At 42.8% G+C, this 23,753-nt stretch overlaps 1 protein-coding gene across 3 annotated transcripts in view; it reads right to left on the reverse strand.

Moving 5' to 3' along the window:
* Positions 1–23,753, reverse strand: part of PAG1 (phosphoprotein membrane anchor with glycosphingolipid microdomains 1) — a 146,095-nt gene that overhangs the window by 23,979 nt on the left and 98,363 nt on the right. The gene's annotated exons all lie outside the window — the stretch shown is intronic.

Below are 23,753 nucleotides of genomic sequence, written 5' to 3' on the forward strand. Positions count from 1 at the left end.
GTGCTCCCTGTTCCAGCGACAAATCTTCTAAATGAAAATGGTCACCTGGGTTCTGTGAAATATCTTAAGAGTTATAGATTTTGAAAAATTGAGCAGTATATTAAAAATTAATGATTATCCTCGGAGATACAGGCTTCCAGTTATGGGATGAATAAGTCACAGGAATAAAAGGCAGAGCATAGGGAATACAGTCAGTGGTACTGTAATAACGTCTGGTGATGGAGGGTAGTCACATTTGTGTGAGCAGAGCATAACCTATGGAGAAGTTGAATCACTGCGTTGTACACCTGAAACTAATGTAACATTGTGTGTCAACTAGATTGAAAAAAATTTTTTTTAAATTAACAATTATCTCTTGTCAGAGGCCTTGTTTAAGGAACATTTACTCTGCTCCACTCTAGAATATTCTAACTTAAAAGGAACAGCCTTTAACTTAATCTCAAGTTTCATGAATAAAGTAAATTATTATCTTAATTAGAACTCAAAAAATTTTTTTCCTTGCAGGAGACTGTCCATATCTACATTGTCATTTGCTTCCCTTGAAGAGCTATGAGTATGTTTCGGGAGCACCGCCCTGTGTGCATCAGGCCAGCACCTGGACGGCTTAGTGCCACACGGGAGCGGCCCTTGAAAGCGCTCGGAGAATAAAAGCCATTTTGGCAAAGGCGGTTCAACTGGACCAAATTTTCTCCAAGGGAAACACATACATTTATTTGAATATTTAAGATCGAAGAATAATCAAAAGCTGGAGAAAAGAAACTTTTATCCACAATGTATGCAGAGAGTATTCTAGATGAAGTCCATGTTTTCCTTAGGTCCCTGAATCAACATGAACACTCCCTAATGCTCTGTAAATATATAAACGTACAACTTCCTGTGTAATACAGAACGTCTTTCTGCCGGTGCTGGTTATATATTATGCCTGTAAACAATACACGCATACAGTAATGGATGGTCAAATTGCTTCTGTGTGTTTGCCCCTGGACAGCTGTAACTGAATGAAAATAACCACCGCTTCTCTTGTGGTTTGTTGAAGCAATGAATAATTCACTTTAAATTTAGACTACAAATTGGCACCACAATCAGTTACTAAAATATATTCAAGCAAGCATATAAACCATGGCGACCTATGAATATATATGAAATAAATTTTTACATACAGGCCCAAAGCATAACACATTTTAGGAAACACAAACAAAAGAGATCTGTTGTGCAGGCATTTGCGTGTTCCCTCCTTCGTTCACTCATTCACTCATACAACAGATTTAATCAATGTCTATTTATAAAGTGCCAGATTCCTAGAAAATAGTTTGCTGTGTGAATTATTCAAAAGCCAGATATCCATCCAGCAAGCTAGTGTGGAATCTGTAGGACCTTTCTCCATTTCTGTACATGTTTCTCGTCTCGTCTCTCTCTCTCTCTCAACGGGGAAGGCGGGTAGAATACAATGAAGTATGTGGGGTGCCCAGCCTATCGAAACAGTGTAGGGAGAGAGAGGATGAAGCGGATTATTACGAGCTATTGAATAAAAGATCTAACTCAGAGAAAATGTGTCAAAGCTCCTGGCTCACTCCCCTTCAACTAAAATTTGTTGAAAAGCTACCAAAAGAACTACTTTTTTCCTGGACAAGGAAGAGCATGATCATCATCGTGTTTCTGAGACAGCTACGTTGTAATCCCGAAGGACAAGGGCTCCTGTGGTCTGGGCAGCTCCCACCCGTCAGAAGCCTCAGAGTGACGCTCCACAGGAAGACCAGGTCCCAGCAGTGGGCAGTGCAGCAAAAGCGGTGCCCCCTTTACGGGCCTGGCTGAGATCAGGGGGTTTGCACACACTCACAGCAGATCTGGGGCGGGGCTATTCCTATTGTCGAGAAAGTCTGCGCCAGTTGTTATCCTCTCGTGGTCTCTTCCTTTGTCTGGACTTCTGCTTCTGAATTCTCTTGCCCATTCCTTCTCTGATCCTCTCCTTCCATTTTGGGGTCTTATCTACAATTAAGCTAGGACTCTGTGTTCAGATGGACCACTCCCTACCCCCCCATGTGTGCAGATGCACATATGACTTCTATGTTCTTTTTTCTTGCTGGGGATGAAAGTACAGGCCTAGTGTGGATGGTCCAGGGTTGGCCTTTCCCTCCAAGACTAGACTTCATGCGTTGGTTTCACTGAAGTTAAACGCAGTGCTCAGGGGCCAAGTTAGTGTGTTCTGAGCAGTAGGGGATTGGTGTCTCTCCCTCTGGCTGGAAGGCTTCTATCAGGACTAGCAATAGCGGGATAGAATAAGAGGACAAGAGGCACAGTATTTGGGAAGTAAAAAGTCACCCCGAAAAGGAAGGGCTCCTGCCACAATGATGACATTTGCCAGACCATACACTGTGCCCCTTTACCAACCACGTTCCATGTGGAAAAGAGAATCGAAGGCTCCAAAGTCTGTGATACTGTTCCTGGGGACCATCTTATTTTCTGGTTATGTGTGTATCAAGTACGGTATTTTCTGAGTATCCAGAATTAATCTGTAGCAGCAGGACAATTTGGACACCATGAACAATTTGGAGCCGTCTCTCATTATTTTTATATGGAGACATTTAAGCCTCTTTCTTTCAATCCTGTTCTTACCTGACTCAATAAAATTGCGTTCAACTGTGGAATATTAGTTCTTTGAAGTTTGAAAAATTCATTGTCAGACCACATGTGTAAATATTCTATGAGTTACTCAACATAGGGAAAAGGAACACCATTCATTGTACCTCAGCTAACACTTATTATGGCACCCAAATGCCCTACTAAGTTGAGTTGAAGATTATCATATTCATGAAAGATTAATAGTTGCATATCAATTATTTTTGTTTTAGAATAGACCTCATTATTGGCTGCACTGATGTACATTCACAGCTGAGACTGTCACTTAATACAATGTGTGATATTGTAAAATAGACAATCCCCCCACCCCAATTTTATATGATTCAGACTATTGTGGGGACTTGTCATTTCGCCCTGAGAAAGGTCAGGACTTGAGGTTATAGAACTTCTGTTGGGGATTCTCTGATAGGATCTGAAAAGCTGGTCTGAATAATTATTTTGGAAAAAATTATTTTGCTCCATAATCTCTTACATACATTCATGTTCTTAATACGTGATTTCAATGTTAGAAAAAACGACGGCCTTTCACCTTAAAAGCAGGTGCCACTATTAACCACAAGGTGTCAGTATAATACTAGTCTCAGCCCCAGTCATCAGCCTCTTCAGGGAGAGACAGTTCTGCTTGTTTGTGCCTTGTGCTAGGTATTTTGTCTTCATTAGCTTAGACTATCAGCCACCTAAATCAATTCCAACAGGAAAGAAAACAGAAAACAAAAACCAGATGAAATTAATGAAAGGTGACGACCAAATGACAGCTCCTTGGTTTTTTAACTCTCTTAACTGGTAGGTGCTCTGATCACAGCAAACTGTGTAAGTAACAATTTGGTAGGGTTGGGATGGCCAGTGAGATTAGCAATAGAAGCAGACACTTTAATTCCTCTGAAGCAGGCTTTGGTTGGTAATGATAGTCATTACCATTTTATAGCTGTTCTAGTCAACTCATAATTAAACATGATAGAAACCACACCGCTCATGACCCCTCACTGAAAGACAAAATAAGGAGGTCAGGACACAACCCCATGGGAATTCCTCCTTCCTGGTCATTACCAGGTGTGGGAACCATGAGGTAAAATGACACTTTATGAGCTACAGATCAGCCAAACAAATTTAACGATAGCTGAGGAGCCAGATTCTCTGCTGGGCTCCTGTCCTGTGAGGGACAAGGGCAGATGCACAGGCTAAGGCTAAATTAACCTCTCCATACAATTCTCATCCCCTGAAAGAATTTTAAGCTCAAGTATTTAAATTCAGGTAGATTTCTCTTCAGATTAAAGAGACTCTGATATAGGCAAGCTGCTAAGCTGTACTCTGGATGAATGTTAACCGGGTCTCCTCTAAGCACGGGGAGCCACCTAAACCAATGTTGGTCATCCATCTTGCTAAGGCACAAAGGTTCTCTGCCACATAAGCTCGTCACAAAGATGTCCCCATTTTTTTTTTTTTTTTCCTGAGTTGGAGAAAATTCACCCAAAGAGCAGAAGGTGGTGAAGGACTCCAAGGTAATATTTTTCTTGATGGTAGTTTCTTGAACTATAAATTTTAAAGCATCACTATGGAACAATGACTTGACATTTCTTCCTCCGTGGCTTAAGAGAAGCACAGCACCTGTGAGCACATGAGAAAGGGACCTGGAAATCTTGAACGTCACTAACTGACCCTGTTATCAAGGGTTGCTGCTGAAGGCAGAACGAGCCAGGCATTCACTCTAAGAGCAAGTTATAAATCCTGGAGGCCATCTGTCAGTGTAACCTGATTACTTCTCATACGTACCAAATGTATTGATCCACGCAGGAAATGTGAAAGCTGACCCTTTCAGGGGGAGGGGTCTGTGTGGCTCTTGCTTGTCTTCAAAAATACGTTAAACTTACTTTACATCAGTAATATAGTTTATTGCTTATAAAAGCCCCATTGCCATTTCGGTTTTTTGTCTTTAGAAAAGCCAAGAGGTAAGAGACTTTGATGGGTAAGGAATAACTTCTAAGGTGGCTTTTGTTCATATCCTGACTTGAAGACCAATTCGCAAGGTTCATTTTTTATTTTTTTAAAGATTTTATTTATTTATTTATTTATTTATTTATTTATTTATTTAGAGCAGGTGGGGGGAGGGGCAGAGGGAGAGAGAATCTCAAGCAGACTCCACGCTGAGTGCAAAGCCCAATGAGGGGCTCAATCTCATGGCCCAAGATCATGACCTGCGCTGAAATCAAGAGTCGGATACTCAACAGACTGAGCCACCCAGGCGCCCCTCATTTTTTGTTCTTAATGGTAAATCTTTTTTTTATTTTTATTTTTTTTTTTTAAAGATTTTATTTATTTATTTGAGAGAGAGAATGAGACAGAGAGCATGAGAGAGGGGAGGGTCAGAGGGAGAAGCAGACTCCCCACTGAGCAGGGAGCCCGATGTGGGACTCGATTCTGGGACTCCAGGATCATGACCTGAGCTGAAGGCAGCCGCTTAACCGACTGAGCCACCCAGGCGCCCCCTTAATGGTAAATCTTGAGAAGGAGAGAGAGGGAAAGCAGGAGCTACTGATGGAATCTTAGAGACCAGACGAGATACACAGGTAAAAGGGCTTTATTATGCATAAGCAAGTCTTAATGGAAAATGTGCAATTTGGGCTTTATGGTCTATCTCTTGTGCCCTGCATGTTTGCTCAGCTAAATTCAAAGTTCCTTAGGGCTGGGGTGGGGAAGGTGTCCGCCTCATTTCCCACCCTCTTCTCAGCATCTACATAAACGTGAAAATAGGAGCCAATCAAGAAATTTTTTAACTGAGGGGCGCCTGGGTGGCTCAGTCGTTAAGCGTCTGCCTTCGGCTCAGGTCATGATCCCAGGGTCCTGGGATCGAGCCCTGCATCGGGCTCCCTGCTCGGCGGGAAGCCTGCTTCTCCCTCTCCCTCTCCCCCTGCTTGTGTTCCCTCTCTCACTGTGTCTCTGTCAAATTAAAAAAAAAAATTTTTTTTAACTAAATATTTATTTCTGTAGGAAAGACGAGACTCTCAAAATGCAAGTTTAATAATTTATAAGGTAAGGGAGAGAAGGAGAATAAAAGAGATGAGCACATCAAGCAAATAATAAAAAATAAGCCAAGTATGTCTTAAGGCAAAACCCTAACTCCGGAGTAAACACAGCCCCCGGGCTTCCTTGTACTGTCACCGAAGCAGCTGAGGGCTCTAGAGAAAAAGCACAGCAGCGGAAATGTCGGTGCGTGTGTACGTGGGTCCTCGCCAACTGCGGCCGGCCTCTCAGTGCTGGTGGCCCCACTGCGTCCCCTGAGCTCCCGCCGATCCTCTGACCCCTTCTTGGCAGGGGCCTTTCATGCTTTCCCGTCTCTTCCCGCCCTCAAAAGGCGCCGGGGCTTCCATGTCTCGAGGAAAGAGGAGCCTTAACTATTCTTGGCTCCCCTTCTCATGCTTTTCATCTGATGAAAGCCTAACCACGCTTTAGATCTCAGTTTAAGTGTCACTTCCTTGGAGCAACTTTCCGGATGCTGCACTTCAGTCCCCCTTCCCCCTGCGAGGGCACACACACACACCAGTTTAGTTTAGGCCCATTTTGTAAAAGACTGTAAAGCTTTTTCCTTCATGGCATTATTCAAAACTGAAATGATGAAGCTCTTCACCGTCTCCTCCGCTGGTCAAAGTTCAAAATGGGGCACTGTGAACAGACCTATCTGGTTCACAGCTGTAGCCCTAGTGACCAGCACACAGTAGGCACTTAACAAATAACCTGAATGAATTAACAGTCGAATGAACTAATAGAGCAGAGGAGAAAAAGCATCCACGAGAAGGTGAATATTGACCAGGCCTTCAGGGATGGTAAGGATGAGAAGAAACTGCTCTTTCTCAGTCTCTTCAAACGGTGTTAAAATTCCACGGGGACATGAGGAATATCGAAAGTCCGCTTGTCAGCCTCCCTGATAGACAGATTTCCATGGTACTGCCTCCCCCCTCCCATCTAGGATCATCTTGCCTCTACCCGGGGCCTGAAGAGACCTACCATGTATCAGTTTTGACTCAAAGGCTTGAAATAAAAAACACTGAAAAAGCCCAAGTGAGTATGTGCTCTGTGCCAGCCTCTCTTCTGCACGTTACGTTATTTCCTCCTTATGGTGCTCTGGTGGAGGTGAGGAGCCTGAAGCTCAGAGGTTAAGTACCGTGTCCAGGGTCACACAGCTATGGGTGTCCTGACTCAGTGTCCCCGGCACTTCACACTCTTGCATGGTGCCCAGCAGTGTGTTCTCAGGGAGCACGCGGTGGCCAGCCCCACGCTGCTCACCATCCCCAGCTGTCTGCCTGTTGGGGACATAGGAGCCTCACCCTTCTTCCTGGCCCTTTTAACTTCCCTCTATCATGACTTGTTTTTAGCACCAGAGGGAAGAATGTTCACTCTCTTCTGGTTTGCTCACTGCTCCTTCTCAGCCACGTACCCTCGCGCGTCCTCCTTCCGGAGGACCTAGAGTACCTTCTGGCCCCTGCCCCAACAGCTTTGCTGGATCCCCGTGAGGATTTGCTGTTTGCCTGAAGGTCAGCTTCCGGAGACCAAGACTTCACAGTTCCGCGCTGTTAGGCATTGTTTACACTGTTTTTATTTGGCTTATGAGGTACAGTGATTGTGATTCAGCCAGTTTCTTTTTCATAATAGTAAAAGATATAACCAATAACAACTTAAGTTTCTTTGCTGACAGGTTCTGAAATTTACTGCTTGACCTAAATGCCTCTCAAATCCTCCATTCATGGCTGATGATATTTAAACGATCAGATGTATTTTAGCAGCTGGTCCGACTGGGGGTGGACAGCTAATTACAAATGCTCCAGTATCCATCACATACCAATTAGCTTCTACCAAGCCCTCACCCTAAACATGCTATCTTGTTGAGACTGCACATCAAATGGTGCTTCTTCTGGGAAAGGTGAACTCTCAAGATGGAAGAGGCGGAGTGGAGAGTAGACGGCAACATAAGTCCCGTGCCAGAGGAATCCCACCCTAGCACTGGTTTCATCGTGAGCTGGAGCAGAGTTAGATAAAGCAGTCGGCTGTCTCTGCCACACCTTCTCCTGTATTTCCACATCCTCACGTAAGGGCAGCTGACGTCAGAGTGCATGTGTTCCCTGGGTGCGGGCAAGAACGTGGCTCACCTTGCCACCCGCTGCCTGGTGCGTCATGGTCATCCTCGTTCTCATCTTGACTCTATTTTTAAAACACTACAAATTCTTTATTTCATAGAATCAGCAGACAAAATCCTTTTTATTGACTCCTAAAAAGCACAATCAAAATCTTCAGAAAACATCCCTGCAAGTTACTTGCTCCTGCTACTGGGGACTCCTCAGTGCTGGGACTGGTTACATCCGAGTAAGTCAGAACTTGTATTTGAAAGCACAGGTTCTCAGGGCTCATCATCAAGGCTTTCTGCCAGGAACGGGGTGCTCAAGGGCTCTAGAAGATTCCCAGGCCCCTTGCAGAGAAGTGGCAGGGCAAGGGTTCCAGTAGAGCAGAGCTTCTCAAAGGGTGGGCCTGGACAAGAAGCCTCAGTGTCTTCAGGGAAGATGTTAAAAATGTAGAATTCTGGGGGGCACCTGGGTGCCTCAGTCATTGAGTGTCTGTCTTTAGCTCAGGCCATGGTCCCAGGGTCCTGGGATCGGGCTCCCTGCTCGGCGGGAAGCCTGCTTCTCCCTCTCCCACTGCCCCCTGCTTGTGTTCCCTCTCTCGCTGTGTCTCTCTGTCAAATAAATAAATTAAAAAAAAAAATCTAAAAAAAAAAAAGGTATAATTCTGGGCTTGCCTGAGGCTTATGAATCAGAAAGTCAGGGTGGGGCCCATAATCTCTCTCTCTTATTTAAGATTTTATTTATTTATATTAGAGAGAGAGAGAGAGAGAACGCAAGTGGGGGAGGGAGAGGGACAAGCAGCCTCTGCACTGATCACAGAGCCCGATGCGGGGCTTGATCTCATGACCTTGAGATCATGATCCCAGTCAAAATCAAGAGTCCGACGCTCAACCGAGTGAGCCACCCAGGGGCTCCCCCCTTTATCTCTGTTTTAACAAGCCCTCCAGGTGATTGTGATGCAGGCTGAATTTGAGAAGACTGTTCTAGAACAGACTTCAATATATCTACAGATCACCTGGGGATCTTGTTAAGGTGCAGATTCTGAATTCTGTGTTTCTAACTGGTTCCCAGGTGAGGTCTAGGCTGCCGGCCTGAGGACTACATTTGGAGTAGTACTAGGATACATGATCATCTTCCTTCCAACTAGGGCTGAAGGGTCATCCAGCCAGATTCCTGGTGAATCCTTGGTCTTCAACTCATTCAAAGTTATGTGAAGACAAGGCCAGAGCCCCCCGTGTCCTAGGACTTTCTTGATTCCCATAGAAGTACTCCAGTAAAAGGCAGCTTTTTACCAATCCAGAATGGTGAGTGGAATGCCAGTGAGTGGACACGTCACTGTGTGTTCTTTTCCACAACACGTTCAACCACGCCCAAACCTCCCGTGCCTCAGTTGCTCCTGAAAAATGAGGTCATTTATAGGGTTTCTGTCCAGCTCTGAGACTCTATCATTTTATGAAAGTAGCCAGAAATTCCTCAGGTCTAAAATAAAAATTCAGGACTTTCCACCCAAAGGGAGATGTCGACCCAGCAAGAACATGAAATTCTCAGGGTGATCAATAGTTTCAACTGCCCAGAAAGCATAGTCTTAGTCATTCCCAGGAAAACCTGACCAGGCCGCAGCAGTTACAGGAACGTCAGGGGGAAAAAATCACAGGCAGCCCTTTTAGTCAGTGTCCAGTGCCAGGAATCAGTCCCCACGGCCCCTGCAAAACATCAACTCCACTTGCGGCAAGCCCACCGCTGAGCACGGGCAGCGAGGCTGACTTACAAGTCTGTTCTCTTCGTCAACATCTAGCTGGCATATTTACACATTTATAATTCGTATTTATAACAGCCTTTGAATAAAATGCAAAGACAAAACTAAAAATATGCAGATGGGCATACACCTGTTTTGGAGAGAGAAAATGCCGCTGCTGGAAGCTTCTGAGGCTTTTTAAAGGCATATGCCCAAACTTAGGACGATCTTACCGAGAAAGCAAGTCTGTAAGGGAGCTAATTTCCAACCTCAGTATCTGATAAGCCTGAAGAGGCTCCAAATGTAATAAAACATTCTGGAGAAGTTCTCTGTCTCTATTATTAAAGACGGTCAGCTCTGTGGGTTGGTTTCATTAGTTTCTTGACTAATATCTCTGATATTTCTTACTCTTTAACACGAAGGTACGAAGTGTATTTTACTCTCGAACACTCTGTAATTCATCAAAAAAATAATTGTTAAATACCTACTATGTCCCAAGCACTGTTTCATCTTCTTGAATATGAGATCACATGGGTCTGAGACAACTTCATTGTAAAATTTAATATGCAAGAGGAGAAAAATGTTTCCAATCAAGTTCCTAATACAGCGCTATATTTTGATCAAAGATTTTAAAAAGCCCATTGTTGAATTCCAAGCACGTGAAATCAGAAAGCAACAAAAAGCCGCAAGCGCTTCCCACCATACTGCGTGAGTCACAACAATCGTACTTGCTTCTGTTCAGCTTGACGGCACGGACACCGTGGCGTTGACACGGCGGCAGTGTCCTCGGACGGGTGTCGTTTCAAGCTGAGAACTGTCCTCAGTGTGTCTGGTGGATTCCAAAGACAGCCTTTGCCTGCTCCCAGGGTGGGAAGGACCACTTCCCTGCACGCGCTCCATCACAGTCAGGGTCAGCCAGCCTCCAGGGGCAGGTCAGAGTTCAAGGACCAGGGAAGCTACCTGCAGAGCTCCACCACCTCCTTACTAAGTGGGAGAAAACAGCTTTCACTTTATGGTTAAAGGACGCTTGGAAAACCAAATATTCATGCAAGCGTTGGTGTGTGTATTTAAAATCTTACAAAGGCATACATGGAACAGACCAAAGTCCCCTGGTAAGGAATAGGGAGGCAAAGACGAAGGATGAGAGGACTGAGGCCAGAAGGCAGGCACTGTGTGTGTGAGGTTGGTGGAGGGAAGAGATTTGGGGGCTTTTTCTGTCATTTTTTCCCTGCCTTACCACTTTACCTATAGCTGGCCTTAATCCGTGGTTACTTTGTGAATTTGAGAATGACATATGTATGTACCTGTCTACCTACTTCAGTACATTTATTTTCCTCTCTTCCTTTGCCCAATTTAGGGAAGATAAAACCACACAGACGGGGGTAGGGGAGTAGGTGTAACGGAGTGGCGACACCTTGGAGACAGGTTCTTACACGACTCGGTTCGACACGACCAGATAGGGAACTCGACGACCAGAACCAGTCACCTCCTTCGGGAGAGGTCCGTGTTCACCACAGAGCCACTCCTATGCCAGGGAGCCAGAAGACTCCGGACTAGGTAGAAAAGGCAAATGGAGCAAATTATAGGGTTCTGAGGAAAGACATGGCAGGACAGAACAGTATCATACTTCTGAGCAAGAGAATGTCTTTTCAGTTTAAAGGAGGAGTATTTTGACTGTGGCCTGCTGCATAACCAGTCCTGATGTATTCAAGTGCCTCAATTCAGTGGCCTCCAGCCCCCTCCGTCCATCGGCCCCATCAGCTGCCTGTGCCTGCCTTCCCGGGCCACGGGAGAGCACCACGCACTGCACACGTGTCCTCAAGAACCCCGTCACGTCCTGCTTCACAACGCCCGGGACGCCTGTTAGGTAGGCTGCTGATGCCCAGGCCTGACCCTCAGATACTCTGATACGATAGAGTGGGAGTGGGGCCCAAGAATCTGTATTTTTAACATGTCCTAAGTGATTCTGAAGGGAGTAGTTCACTGAAACCCACTGGCTCCAAATTTGTTAGGAGCCCAGTGGGAGTCCCAGTGAGGTGGGAGTTACTCAGCAAGCTTTCAAGAGTTCTGAAGTCCTCAAAACGGACACAGCATTTGGACAGGGGGGTCATGTGGGAAGAATTAGGGAAGGATGAGAGGAAATGTTTTTGTAAACACGGTTTCTATATGCTGTATTGTTTTTATTGGTTTACCCCATGAAAGGAAAAATGCAATCCCGTATTGAGTCCCCATGTGCAAGAGGTAGTGAGACTCCGGGGCAAACTATGGGGGGATCTCTGCAGGGCATCTCCTCTCCTTACAATGTCACATAGCTAATGTGATTATGAGACCTAATGAACTGAAACTAATGCAATTTTGAAAATCTTCATAGCTAATGAAAATCGCATCTTCTCCCTCCAGATTTCCCATTTTCTCTGTTTGTAAACCATGAATAAAATGGAAGTTATGGGTTGAGGCTGTGTTTATGGAAAGTCTTAGTATAATTTGGAGGGTTTTATATTTTGAGTGTCACAGGGGCTCCAAGTCGAAGGATCACATTTGGAACTCACATTCAATGCCACAGTATGAAGAAATGTGTGGGAGAGACCTAGAATATGGGTTCAGGACACTGACGTTTTAGAGACAGGCTCTCCCCCTGCCGACTTCAAAGCACTCCCTATGCCAAATAGTCAAGTGTTGTCACTCTGCCCCAATTTCCATTTTCCCTGGAAAACGGAAAACAAGAAAAGTCTTCTAATTGCACAGTAAGAGCTATTATCAGGGTATGGCTTTGACATTCCCTCACCCTTATCAGGGTATGGCTTTGACATTCCCTCACCCTTCACTTCTCTATGCTGGGTTTTCACCCATTTTGAGGGGAAGGAACACTTCAAAGGCATTAAATTGAGAGGTAGGGGAGAGGCCTATGGTGGCAAGCATCACAGGCCGGGACAGACACAGCTTAGAGACGTGCCGGGGTGAGCTCAGGAAAAAGGGGCCGGCCACATCTTCTGAGTGTCCAAGGGACTCGATTTTAAATGTATTAAGAAAAGAAACACATATTTATGGAGTATAAGGTAAAACTATTTACAACTTAAAAAATGGAACATGGGAACTCAAAGAAATTTTGCACACGGAGTCAAGAATGTGAGTTCACTCTTCTCTGCCACTGACACTTTGAGTGGCTCTGCTCGTGCTAACAGCATACACCGTAACGTGTGGGTGGCGCCTCCTAGAGGTGTGGGCTATCACCGCAGAGTTCTACCGGCAGCTCCGTAAATGCGTCCTGTGGGAAAGGTAACAGTGGGACTTAACCTTGGGAGGGGCCCTACTTAATTATTTCTCATGCCTCTATTACAGGAAGACTTCAAGAAAAATATGCTTACATAAGGAACAAGAAGGTATGTTTTCAGACAGAAAACTCATAAAAAAATCAAAATAGTGACTGACATCTAATTATTGCTATTGGGAAAAAAATACTAATAAATTAGTATTTATCATTTTAATCCCTTGGATTAAATAAATTAAATACATTAAATACATCCAATACATTGCTAGTCCTGAAATTTGAGAAGGATTCAATCTTTTTTACATTACTTTTCTTAGACCTTTCTTCAAAGTCTTTGAAATTTTACTTCATTTTATTTCGTTGGTGTATTATATCAGAAACAAGCAAATTTTAGGGACAACTGGTCCTCTAGCAGTCACCTGTGTACTCTGTTTCATCTTCCTGAGAACACGATTAAGAACAATCTGAGACATTCTGCAACATTCACTAATCTATCATAAGTCTTTGATTCTGGAATCGAAGGATCCAGGATCCATCTAAGACACCAAGGTGTAAGATTTCAATATAGTCCCCAAAACTGTGTCATAATACTTAAATTCCAATTTTTCCTATGTCCTAACAGAGTTGTGGCCTGATGCCTTTTCCCCTCGCCTATTACTGGATATGGCTTTCAGATGGACTGAAGGACAGACTCCTACCCCAGCTGACTGGAATATCAATATCCTCCATTTTGTAGCTGACGTGGTCCTATTGTAATGAGCTAGGGCTACACTAGCTAGCAGCTAAACCTATGGACTAATGTCTTAATGAGGTGGCTATTATAAAATAATAGTCTAAGAAACTGTCATGATTCGTTTATCTGCATTTTTCGGTAAAACTATTAATGACATTGTTCCATTGTGTAGTACATACAGCTTTGTGTGTCTGTGTGATCAACTCAGAGATTTTAGTGCCTGGAAAAAGGGTTTTTATCCTGCTAGATTAGTTTGCCTTTTTTTAATAACAACTCAACTATATGTACAAAAATCATATTTCTTTTTCTCTTCCCCTCTCATATAGCTGGCTGGAAACTCAAAGATGTAATTATCCTCAATTATGGCAATTACCTTAGTCTAGCTCTTTCTTTCCTCTCTCTACACCAACCCCAACTGCAAGTTTTTTATTTCATACATTTTGAAGAGCCTTATATGAATGTCTTTATTATAACAACCTCAATATTTCTTAGAAGCAAATCTTAATTTCTAAATATTGCATACATGAAGATTTAAATTTAATTATCATGAACTGTTTATAGATTTTAAAAGTTTTCAATGTCCAGAATAGGTTTTAGAGGAAGAGACATTTTTTAGAAAGCAAAGGATAAAAGAGGATGGAAGGATGGAAGGAAGGAAGGAAGGAAGGAAGGAAGGAAGGAAAGGAGGTAGGGAGGGAGGGAGGGGGATTTTCCCACTAAGTTAATCTTTTGGATCATAAGTTCTGATCTTTACTCAAAGGAAATAATGAAAGGAGTATCCAGATGATATACCAGATACAAAGACTAAGATAATTAAAATCAAACCAACTTTATCCTAAATACTATACAGAATCATTAAATTTCTCTGAATTAGACTAGGGTTTTCAATCCTGACTATACATTAGAATCACTTGGGAAACTTTTTACGGTATATGAAATGCCCGAGCCTAACCCTAGAAATTGAGTAGGGATTGGGTCTGGACATTGACATTTGTAAATGTGTCCCTAGAGCATCTGAATATATAGTTAGGGCTGAGAATCACTTAGCTAGACTATGCATTCACGTTTCTAAACTTTTAACTGCTAAATGTTACTTCATCTTATTTCTTAGGGTATTGAAACCTGGCAGAGTCAGGATGTGACCATGTAAAACAGAAACAGCTCATCGTTCCTCTTCCCACACAAGTCCGCACCGGTAACCACATCAACCAAGTTTTTTGCACACGTATAGCCTCAGAGCTTGGGCCAATAGAGCATGTATGGAGTCTATTCCAGAAGGTGGTATCTGAGCTTGCAACATAAAGACTCAGACCCAGAAAATATGGGAATTGAGCCACGTTCTCTGTCTGCTGTATTGTCTACATATGTTTCTCTGCATCCCTCAAAACACTAATCTTTTTTTTTTTTTTTTAAGATTATTTATTTATTTATTTGACAGAGAGAGAGATAGCCAGAGAGGGAACCCAAGCAGGGGCAGTGGGAGAGGGAGAAGCAGGCTTCCCGCTGAGCAGGGAGCCTGATGCGGGGCTCGATCCCAGAACCCTGGGATCATGACCTGAGCCGAAGGCAGACGCTTAACAACTGAGCCACCCAGGCGCCCCTCAAAACACTAATCTAAAAGTTGTATGTTAAATAGAGTTGACTGGATAAATTAAAATAGAATTATTTTAAAGTATATTCAAATATAAAAATTTCAACAAGAAACACACAAAAATATCTCCTGGTCTGTTACTGGTCCTCACATAGCCCTGGTTTTCGGTTGCATGTCAAAGCTGAGCTAAAGTACGCTCATTATCTTCCACTTGCAAAATGATCCATAATTCTTACAGGTAGAGAGTATACTGGAAATGAACACAATATTACAATGACAATACTCTGCATTATACTTTAGGCTACTTTAGCTTGTCTCTTGATCTTCACTGCTTAAATGGCCACAATGCACTTTGTTCACCTCAGACTGACAAACAGTTATTGCAAGACTACCATGGCTTTTTCTTTCTAGCTCCTGAACGTCACCCTGGATCTTTTATCCTAGGTGTTTATCTGCTGGAATGATCATCCTTCAAGTCATAACAGAGCTGCTTCCTCTTTATTTTTTCTATCCTGTTCAAGCATCCTGTTCTCAGAGAAGACTTCCAAAGCCCTCCTTGCCCATCCCCACCCTCAGCCTTTATCCCATTATCCTCTCTTCCTTTCCCGTTATCCCAGCTGAAAGCATCTTATACATTGGTCTTTGTGTTTATGGTTGCAGGACCCCCTTTAGAATAGAAGCCCCACGAGCACAGGCCCTCTCTGTCCTCACGGCTCTAACGGCAGCACCCGCGAGAGCAGCAGGCGCTCACACGTGCGCTGTCTCACCAAGAATGTGCTGACTGCAGTCTTGTATCCTTTAAGGGTGAAACTACTGATACTAATGGATAATAGATGAGTGTGTACAGTGGCAATTTGAACCTACCGTTCGCCAGGCAATATGCACGTGCTGGGATTTTAATGAGACCCACAGAGCCCGCCGCTTTTGCAGAGAAGGCGATTTGCACCCTGTGCCCGGCTGGCTCTAAACTCCTGCCGGAGAGCTTCTCTGTTTGCACATCTTGCAATCTTGGCTGTTTCTTTCAGTTCCCAGCAGAAAGCAGCTAGACGTTAATGTCTGAAACTGCGCTTCCAATCTTCTGTTGAGGTTTCTTTAGACCACTTTATTGGGGGTAACACCAGGCTTATTTGGCACTGGATCCTCAGTGTACCAAGGAAACGTTTTTGAGTCTCTGTTATTTGTCATTCCCATACAGGTCTGGCTTGCGACAGGAGTTACACTGCAAAAAGCCTCCGCTTCATGTTGGTGGATTTATTACAGCCTGGGATCTTTTGTCAGTAATCTTATCCTTCCATTATTACCACATGATACTAATAGATCTGGCCAGGAAGTCAGCTGTAATATCTTCAGGACAAATCCTACTGACATATGGAATCGACAGTTGGACCCTACCTCTATTTTGAGGAACTTCTGTTGGGTCTAGATTAGCACTTGGAGCCATATTGATAACACACTCTGCCAGTCCTCCAAATATGGGCTGTGTTTGCATGTCAGCTTCATTCAGAATCTTCAGTATTGCAGTTTTCCATTCAGTACAGAAAAGTATATTTGATATCACTAGCAAAATCAGCTACGTTTGTATCTTGTGAAACATGCAGTTTCGTGCCCTTGCCCAGAAAAGGCACCTGAGAAATATTAGTTCTTCCTTCTGCATTCCTTGCTATTTGAACAAAAATGTATTTTATTCAAAAATATATTTAAAGAATCTGCATCTTTTAAAAAACTCAAAGTATATAAAGTATTTAAATGTACAGTTGGTATCTGATTCTCTTTTCAGTTAAATAGAGCTACATTAAATTCAAATGGTAAACTGGAATCATTATCAACAACAGAATCAGCTGCTTCAAATGCAGGACGGTCGATCACACTATAAAGTTCTAAGAGATGGTAGATCTTGCCTTAACCAAATCTAATATATATAAATTTATATTTGTAAAAGAGTAGGTATTATGAAATGATATGAATGTTTTATAAAAAACACTATTTTAAAAGATGACCAATTCAAATTTGTTTAAAATATAATTCAATTTCAAATAGACTTTTATAGAAACTTGCTGGAACCTAGGTAATGCATACAGTAGGCCATAAATAGTCCCAAAGCCAACTCAGAACTAACCATTATTTCTCAGCAATGATCATCCAAAGACTGTTCAAACTATAGGGTTGGGGCTGATGGGAAACTCTGTAGTGAGTCAGGATGATTACACCTGAACCCAGTGATTAATCTTAATGTCATGAAAAGAGGTACAATCAGACACTGGGTTCTGTGGTGCAAGACAAGGCACTAACTATGAAGTCTTCTTGCCAAAAATATGAATCGGAACTGATTAAGCCTCTAGATGTAACTGTCAGGCCTTTATTCCTTTTTTTTTTTTTTTTTTTACATCTATCACTGAAGTGATCAAATAACAATCAAGGATTTTGTCTACCCAGGTCAGTTAATTCACACTCACGAGACTGTGAGGTTTGTGATTAAGTCTATATATGTGTCTGTCTGTGTAAAAAAGGAAGAGCACATTTTACATGTGCACCTTGTATAACTATCCATAATGACTCTCATCAGTGTGTCAACTGAAATGCCATGGTCTCATGTGTACGGAAATGAAAATGACAAACCGTGGTGCCAACCACACATTGAGCAGACACTCCCAGGGCCTCGCTCCTCTCCCTGGTTGTGTGATACTGTAATTCTTCTTCTCTGAGGTTCAGTCTTAGGCCCTCTTCCTTACTTTCATCATATTTTCTTCCTGGCATCTTTTGCACCCAAAGGCCTATGATGTCAGTCTGACTTAGCACTCGTTACGGTGGACGGCAGGAACAAGGCGAGAATCACAACATTATTCATAACACACGGAATGGACGTGGGGTCAGGTGTCTCACAGGCACAGGCGAAATCCCGCTCCAGTAAGTCACCCCATGCTCCAGGGGGAGTTTCTCAACCCAAGTCCTTTCCTCATCTACAAAGACCCAACAGCCTTCATCTTTCCTCACCCCTCAGGTTCAGAGTACCTATTATTATCACATTATTTTTGTGTATCAAATATTTTCACAGATTTTACTTTTTTTTTTTTTTAAAGATTTTACTTATTTATTTGACAGAGAGAGACACAGCGAGAGAGGGAACACAAGCAGGGGGAGTGGGAGAGGGAGAAGCAGGCTTCCCACGGAGCAGGGAGCCCGATGTGGGGCTCGATCTCAGGACCCTGGGATCATGACCTGAGCCGAAGGCAGACGCTTAACGTCTGAGCCACCCAGGCGCCCCCAGATTTTACTTTTTGAGTAGCTCAACAATCTTGTGAGAAATTTAAGGCAGGGTTCTTTTTTCTTTTTCTTTCCTTTTTTTTTTTTTTTAAATCATTGTTGTTGTTTTATGATGAGGAAACAGACCAGAGAGATTAAGAGGCTGGCCAAGACCCAACCTAACTAGGAAATAGCAGAGCCATCCCCGCCTTCCACTCTAGATCCTATATTCTTTCCTCATTATACATGGTATTAAAAAACTGTGATCTCGTATGAAGTGAAGTTCTCCTCAACGAGCCAGGAAAGCAAAGAGCACACAGGTGCCACCAGCCACCAACTCCGATGCCACAGGGGCCTGGCACGTACCGCGAACACTGAGGCAGGTCAGGTGGATATTAACCACAAGGACATAGTTTCTCTTTCTCAAAGAAACATGTTTCTCGTTTTTCTTTAAAGACACAAGCTGTTCATTCTATCTTTTGCTTTCTTTTTAACTCTACCTTAAGAAAACCACAGCACAAAAATATTAAGAAGTGGTGGTTAACATTCAACTTGATGGTTGGGGAATAACAGAGCAGGGTGGGGACTGCAGCCCCGCCATGTTGGGTGTTGGTTACCATTCTTCTAAAAGGTGTGGCATCCTCTAAAAGGGATAAAGTTCCATGGTCTTAAAAGGCAGAAGAAGACTGGTCCATCACTGTGTCAGCCTGTGAGAACTTGCATGAATACTACAGAGGTATGAGGTCGAACTAGTATTTATGTTTTCCTAATCATCTAAAATCTGAAGAATAAAATCAATTATGCTTACTAAATCTGTCAATGGCTTTCATGTGACTAGGATTTCTAATAGCATTCAAGGCATGTGCTTAATGTAAAATGTTTACTATACAGTAAATTCTTTATAGTAACCATACTAAAAACCTTACGATGTCCAGGGATCTTTGAGATTGAGCACAGCACATTTGCATTTAATTTTTATTTATAAAAAATCATTGCAGTAATTTAAGAGATTTGCCGGAATTGCAAGAGTAAAATTCTCTCATCTGGGTTCAGAAACCAATATACAACTTCGAGTTTGGCAAGCAAATGTCAAAAAATATGGAATTCCCCTTAAAGATATTATGTATAAACAGAGCCTTCACATTTAGAATAGCAAGCCCCAGATGGTCTATTAGTATCAACATAAACCACTGTCCTTGCCAACATGAATTTCATAAAGCAGAAATCATTCTCAGGCATGCACAGACAGACACATCACATCCATGAATACTTATTACCATATGCTCGGGACCAGGTAAGGTACTTTATTACATGGCCCATAAAACATTACTTGAAAAACAAACACCAAGTGTTCAAATGAACTGTTTACTCTTACGGCGAGGGCACTGAAGCCTTTATGGAAAGCGTGGCCTATACTCCGATGTTTCAGAGTGAGACTGGGTGGTGATTCAGGCTGTGACTGGCAGGCTTTCAAAGCAGAAGCAAGGCCATCAGCAAACCTGGTTGTGTTGGGCTGTCTTGAACATTTTAACTTATATTCTCTTTTTCTTTCTGATGACCTAAATTTCTGGGATTCGACATTTATGTTGCGAATAACCTGATGACTATAAATATGATGGAACTACCATGTAAACATAAGTCTCTGTACAATCATTATTGGCAAAATAAGCAACTGAGGCTTATGGAGTTTCAGTAGCTGTCCCCCACCCCCATCACTCAGAGAGGAAGAAAGTGAGAGAGAGGAGGAGAGCCACAGATCTTAATCACTCCACCTCAAGGACGTTCTAAAATCATAAAAGGAACTGCAGTATGATGGAAGGTGAGCCCCTGGAAACCAGTGTCAGCAGGTAGACAGAGCCCTTTGAGGGCTATGGGGCTTCTGGCGGTAGAGGGCTGGGAACGCAGGCTGGATTTGGGATGCAGAGCCCAATGATCATCTGAGATCCCTTTAAGGAGCTTCAAAGTACTGCAGTTGTAAAAAAGCAGACAGACACCATCCTCACGAACACGTGCATTTTTCTATACTACACATCCTTGAATAATCTTTGATGTTCTATTTATTTTAAAGAAGATAGCCTCTTTTTTTTGACCCAGTTCACATCACTGATTAGAGTTATTCTAGCTGTCAGATAAATAAATCTCCATTGAATCCAATTTATAGGATCCAAGAGTAGTTTATGGATCAATCTGGAACTATATGGGGCTTAGCTGGTTTTGTGAAAATACTTGTAACACAACAATGAAAAAAATCCATAAAGATTTATTAAGGTTTTCATTCTTTGCATGGGTTTAAAAATGAGTTCTAACCCATTAAAAGGGCCTTTAATATTTTTTGAGTTGAAATATTATGCTTTACTGTCTCTAATTTTTTTCTTGAGTTGACCCTTCGCATTAAGCATGCCTTTCTCCTGGGCAGCTGTGAAGATGCCTGGTTCCACTGCTGGTTTGTCAACCTCATCAGGTGATGACATCTGAATTCTATGCCAAGATACACACGCACTCACAGGCAATGAGCTTTTCCCTACTTGTATTATCTTGGTGCAACAGAGAAAGAAAGCATAACATTTATTTAACCTTTGTGAAGGCCATTTGGAGGCTCACCTAACACTCTTTAAAATAGGCAATTAAAAGAATCTGGCTGAAAATCTGATTTCTAATACATGTAAGAAAAAGTTAATAGCTTCTTTTTATTGAACATCTACCATTTGCCAGATGCTTTTTAACTTGGAGCCTCACCTAGAAAAATCAAGTTACATTTAACTTATTCTTCATAGGATTGTTGTGAACCATAGGTAGGTGTAGAAGATTGTATAAATGGTTACAATTCTTCTCTTCCCTGCGTCCTCACTGTTTGCAATATGACTTTATAGGTCCTTTCAGTAAAAAATGTTGCCTATGTCTCTACCCTTAACTCTCGCCTCCCCTTGTGGCTCACCTTGTCTAATGAAATGCAGGGGAAGCAACAGTGTGTCAATTGTGAACCTAGACCATAAGGTATGCATGCTTCTGCTCTCACTCTTGGAACCCTGGAGATCCTCTGTGGGATCCTCTGTGTGAATAGCCCAGACTAGCCTGCTGGATGAGTGGCATGTGGACCAGACATCCTCACTGCACTCCAGCTAGGTGCAGACACCTAGCTGACTGAAAGCTGACTGCAGACACATATATGAGCCCAAGTGAAGCCAGAAGAACTGCTATACTGGGCCAGCCCAAACTATAAACCCACAGAATCAGGAGCCAAGTAAACGGCTGTGGTTTTAAGCCAGTAAATTGTGGGGTGGTTTGTTACGCAGCAAAAACTAACTGATACAAAAAGCATTACTCTTTTCACTGTACTAAAGAGAGCTATGGAAGTCAGTAACTTGTCTAAGGTCACTCAGATGGTAAACTGTAAAGCTCTCAGTTATTACATCTGTCTTATGGGCCACCCACTACTGTGCTTTATTTTATGTAAATGATACAAATGTAAATGAAAAAGTATATGCTGAGTGCCTTCTCCATGTTCTGTGTTGGGCTGGACATATTTCCTACATTTGGGAAATTTTACAATCTATGTTTTGTTTTGTTTTTTTTTTCACCAAGGAAATTGCAATTTGACAGGTTTGCTCATGCTATTGCTTTCACCTCAAATGCATCATTTGTTTTCCAGGCATGAACCTGCTCAAACCATCTCCCAGAAACCTCCCTTAACGTCCCAAGACAGAATTAGAGTTTCCACCTGTGGTTGATTGCAAAAATAACCACAATTACTCTCCCTCTTTCTTTTATCCTCACCCTTTGTAATAGGACTTTTTGGTATCATCCATCAAGAGATAAAGTCTATTTCCCTAGCTCCTGGATCTAAACTGGACTCGTGACTTACTTTGGCCAACAAGTGTGGCAGACATGACAGTGTGACAGTTCTGAGATCAGGCCTACGGTACCTTATATACCTGCATTCATTCTCTATGTAACCCTAACTCCCTCATGTGAAGAAGACCAGGCTAGCCCTGCTGAAGGATGAAAGATCACAGGGACCAGAGTTTGACCAGCCCGGTTGTCCCAGCCCACACCCCAGTCATGTGAAAGCCCAGTTAAGATGAGCAAAGCCAGACCATAGCCGAGCATTGTTGTGTGTGGGAGCCTGGTTGAGACCGGAGGAATTGCCCAACTAAGTCCAGCCTGAACTACCAACTGCAGAACTCATAAATGGTCATATTTAAGCCACTAAGCTTTACTTTCAAGTACTTTAAAAACTTATTTTTGGAACAGCCCATATATTCAATAAATGTTCTTTGAACAGATGAATAAATGATCCAATATCCAATTACACTGAGATAAGATTTCTCTGACAAAACAAAACTCTGACTTTTTATTTTTATTTTGAAGTGAATAACTTCCTTCTTTCCTGGCTGTGAGACAGAATGGTGCCTAGCACAGGGCCTGAAACTCACCGGATGTCCTCACTAAATGCTAGCTCTCACTGATCTTGTATGTGAACTAAAATGCCACACAAAACAAGAGCCAAAGCAAACACGGTAGCATCGAGGCATGCAATTTCAAAATCAGGGCAGACTCTCCTGGTATCTGTGAGAGATTTGGGGCAAGGGACATGCTTTTACTCTCTAATACTGGCGAGCTTCTCTCCCTTCGGAAGTGTACAGTTATCCCCCACCTCCCATCCACAGTACGGCTTTTTCGGTCTCAGTTATCCGCAGCCACCTGTGGTCCAGAAGCGGATGACCCCCTGATGTGCTGTCACAAAGTCAGTGACATCATGATGTCACTAATGTTATATTATGATGCTTCTGTAGTTCCCTGCCCTTCACCACATCACGCGGGCATTCTCTCCTCACACATCATCACCAGGAGGGCAAGTGCAGTCCAATAAGGTATTCCGAGAGAGACCACATTCAGATGACTTTCATTATAATATGCTGTTTTAATCGTTCTGTTTATTATTAGTTATCATTGTTAATCTCTTACTGTGCCTAAATGACTAATTAAGCTTTATCGTAGGGATGTATGTATAGGAAAAACATGGTACAGACAGGGTTCGGTACTATCTGTGGGTTCAGACATCCATGGGGGGCTTGGAATGTGGCCCCTGTGGACAAGGGAGGACTACTGTTCACTCTATAAATGACCCAGAGCTACTCAAGTCGCCCAATTTCCAAGGGCAGGAGAGTTCTGCTATACAAAGCTCATCGCAAGAGGCGTCCCCCACTCTTCCTTAAGGCTAGGAGTTCTCAACTTGTGCTGCATATTGGAGGCACTTGGGAAATTTTAAAATAATGCCTCCAGAGATTGGTTTGATTAGTTTGGGTTACAAGTTGCACATGGGGACTTTTAAAAGCCCCTTGAGTGATTTTATTGAACAAAGTTGAGAATCACTCTTCAACCCTTCCCGAGAGTGCTTCCACCAGTCAAGTGATTATTATTCGATTTAACTTTCAAGGCAG

This window comes from Phoca vitulina, unplaced genomic scaffold (genome assembly GCF_004348235.1).
Source record: "Phoca vitulina isolate PV1807 unplaced genomic scaffold, GSC_HSeal_1.0 scaffold25, whole genome shotgun sequence".
NCBI lineage: Eukaryota > Metazoa > Chordata > Mammalia > Carnivora > Phocidae > Phoca > Phoca vitulina.